The following is a 4,038-nucleotide window of genomic DNA, read 5'->3' on the forward strand; positions in this document are numbered from 1 at the left end:
ACCAGACTTTGTAAGTTGATAGAGCATAATCTTTAGAGAAGTCACCAGAATCTGTAAGACGATGAAGTACAACCTCCAGAACAGTCACCAGACATTGTAAGACTGTGGAGTTCAGTCTTTAAAACAGTCACCAGACTTTGTAAGTCGACTAAGTACAATCTTTAGAACAGTCACCAAACATTGTAAGTCAACTAAGTACAATCTTTAGAACAGTCACCAGACTTTGTAAGACGTTGGAGTACAACATTCAGAGCAGTCACCAGACTTGATATTTTGATATTTTGACTCAATGTGGTTAAATTTTGACTAACAAATGGCTTGAGTGAGTCTTGGTCATTGCATATTATAAAACTCTGAAAACAATAGAGACCTCTATAACATTCACAAATCACCATTAAAGCATCTTCAATGTATCAAAGGTTGAAATTTGGTAAACAAAATTGTCAAATCATACCCAAATTCGAACTTAAATATAACTTACCCAAGAAGTCCGCACATAGAGACACACAGAAACTATCTTCACTCATTATTCCAGTCGAACCAGCTGTAAATGGGTACGGATAATCCGGAAAAGATCAATGCTAAGAGATCTGGCCAAGGATCAGCTGGTAGAAAGGATCCTTAACTGTGAACCCAAGTTGTTATCCTTATAAAATACGGTTTCTTTCCTTTTTCTTACCCAGTGCAACACTCAAAGTCTTTTCATAAAAACGAACAAAAAAAATATGTGTTCAAACATGATTTATTGAACTTATTTCTATTTAAATTCCAGACAATTTGTATTGTTTATTATAGATATATAACATTTATACAACAGTTTTTATTACCCTCGTAGCCCGCACATTGCAATTCGAACAGTAATTGAATAATAACATGGGATATTATATGGATCGAACGATGTTAATTTTTTTTTACTCTTCCACCTGTCATGATTATTACTCTTACTCGACAATTTATTCAGCAAATTCATCATTATTATTCACAATTACATCGCGATATACAAAATCAATAATTATATAATTATCACCTACACGTGACCAGATCGATATTAACCAATCAGCAGATTGTTTATAATTATGAATATTCATGAGGAAGTAAAAAAAGTTATAATAATAAGTAGGGGTTTTACCATCGTTAGAAGACACCTTACTCTGGGTTATTGTGGTCCACTGTTGTACTATTGTCTGTTTATAGAAACACAAGACATCATCTAACTCTGGGTTATATTATAGAGAGTGGTCCACTGTCGTAATATGGTATGTTTATAGAAACACCAGACATCACCTAACACAGGGTTATATTCTAGAGAGTGGTCCTTTGTTGTATTATTGTCTGTATATAGAAACACAAGACATCACCTAACTCAGGGTTATATTCTAGAGAATGGTCCACTGTTGTACTATTGTCTGTTTATAGAAACACCAGTCATCACCAAACTCTGGGTTATATTCTAGGGGGTGGTCCACTGTCGTACTATTGTCTGTTTATAGAAACACCAGACTTCACATAACTCTTAGTTATATTCTAGAGAGTGGTCCACTGTCGCACTAGTGTCTGTTTATAGAAACACCAGACTTCACATAACTCTTAGTTATATTCTAGAGAGTGGTCCACTGTCGTACTAGTGTCTGTTTATAGAAACACCAGACTTCACATAACTCTGGGTCATATTCTAGGGGGTGGTCCACTGTTGTACTACTGTCTGTCGATGAAGCACAATCTTTAGAACAGTCATCAGATTTACAATAAAGTACAGAGTAAAAATTTTCAAAAACCAATCATATTTAAATAAAAGTTTGCTCAGGGTTGATAGTTATACTCAATGTGGTTAAATATGGCCCGAGTTAGTCTTGGACATTGCATATTTTAAAACTCTGAAAACAATTGGAACCCCTATAACATTACCTTATTCTAAGGTTATTTTCTCACTTTATTCAGTGGTTCACTGACGTACTATTGTCTGTTTATGGAAGCAACAAACATCACCTAACCCTGGGTAATATTCTAGAGAGTGATTACCTGCTGTGCTGTTTATTGGCAATCAATATTCTTGAGGGTATCCATTTTGTCTGTTTATAGAACACTAGTACATCACCTAACTATTGGTTTTATACTTTAGAGTGACCCACTGTTGTACTATTGTCTGTATATAGAAACACCAGACATCACATAATTGGGCTATATTATAGAGGATGGTCCACTGTTGTACTTTTACCTGTTTATAAAAAAGCTCTGGTATAGCCCAGTCCACTGTTGTTGTCAGGGGTAATTACCACCCTCAACTGGCCCATGGGGGTAATTGTGATTTTTTTGGAGGGGGTTGGGAGAATGGGCGGTGGTAATGAGGAACTTTGTAGTCTAGCATAAAAAATTCCAGAGATGGGCACTTGGTTTTACTATTGTCTGTTTATAGAAACACGGGGCATCGCCTAACTCTGACTCACATTCCAGAGATGGGCACTTGGTTTTACTATTGTCTGTTTATAGAAACACGGGGCATCGCCTAACTCTGACTCACATTCCAGAGATGGGCACTTGGTTTTACTATTGTCTGTTTATAGAAACACGGGGCATCGCCTAACTCTGACTCACATTCCAGAGATGGGCACTTGGTTTTACTATTGTCTGTTTATAGAAACACGGGGCATCGCCTAACTCTGACTCACATTCCAGAGATGGGCACTTGGTTTTACTATTGTCTGTTTATAGAAACACGGGGCATCGCCTAACTCTGACTCACATTCCAGAGATGGGCACTTGGTTTTACTATTGTCTGTTTATAGAGAGAATGGTCAACTTTTTTAATATTGTAAGTTTAGAAAAAACGACAGACACAAATGAATTGGCTTCCTAACCTTGCATGTTTAAGTCTTTCCCGAACCAACCAATGCCCAAAATTATAAATCTTTTAATGGAAATGTGCATTTTTGAAAGAATATAATAGTTTTGAAAAACAGGATATAAAACTTATCTAATAAATATTATAAACTTTTTATGACTTTATTTGTATGAGTTTTACTTCCCACAATTCGGTACCTTTTAACTTAATTCTACGCATCAAATAAAAACAAAGTTTTAACGAAATTCTTCAACTTCTTGTCTATATAACCTAAAAATTCCTGGCAGTACCTAGACGTCTTATCTGATGCCATTGTCTACCTGGCGGGTTTTCTGAGTTTCATATATTTTAAAGTTTACTAGAAAAAGACAGATCTACTATCCGTTTGACCAGTCATACCTTAGTCTCAGAAACGGGACTATTTTTGCTAAGGTAATCAGTAATAGTTCACGTTTGAAAGTTTAAATGACGACTCGTCTTTCCTTGAGACTCTGCCATATAGGAAAGACATTTATACAAAAAAAGTGAAATTTCTAGTTGGAGACATTTTTGAAGGGATTATGGGATTGGTGTGAATCCACATAGAAATATACAACAAGAAAATTGGTGAGATTATTACAATGTTTGACAGTTTTTTAAATCAAATATTCTAAAAACTATTTTTGATTAACTTATGAGGTAACACCATGTACAACAATTTACATATAGATTATTCATTTTTATAGAATATATAATGTAATAAAAATGGAGATTGATTCATAATTGATTTTTTTACCTTATTTTTGATACATTACATTATATTCTACAATATATGCATATTATTACTTGTGAACATTTCATCATACAGTACATTATATTTCGCACAAGTTGCATAAAATTTTTCAATACAGCCAATCGTGTTTATAATTAATAATAATCTTATATTTACAAAAATTTGCATATCATAACAGTTTGTGACTTTTAATCGAAATTCGAGATATAATGATGGACCAACTAAATATTTTTCATACGCCATTATTTGCCTGTTTGTAAGATCGGAATTTAATTCAATTTTGTATATTTTGGTCACTAATTTAGAATGGAGAATGTTTAGGGTTTTTATTTTAATTTCTCTTGATTTCAAACGAAATATTTAGGGTTGTAGATTTAGTTATAAAGAGAAATACAATGTAATAAGATGCTTCCAATAATGTTACTAT

This window comes from Lottia gigantea, assembly GCF_000327385.1.
Source record: "Lottia gigantea unplaced genomic scaffold LOTGIsca_16, whole genome shotgun sequence".
In the NCBI taxonomy this organism is placed as follows: domain Eukaryota; kingdom Metazoa; phylum Mollusca; class Gastropoda; family Lottiidae; genus Lottia; species Lottia gigantea.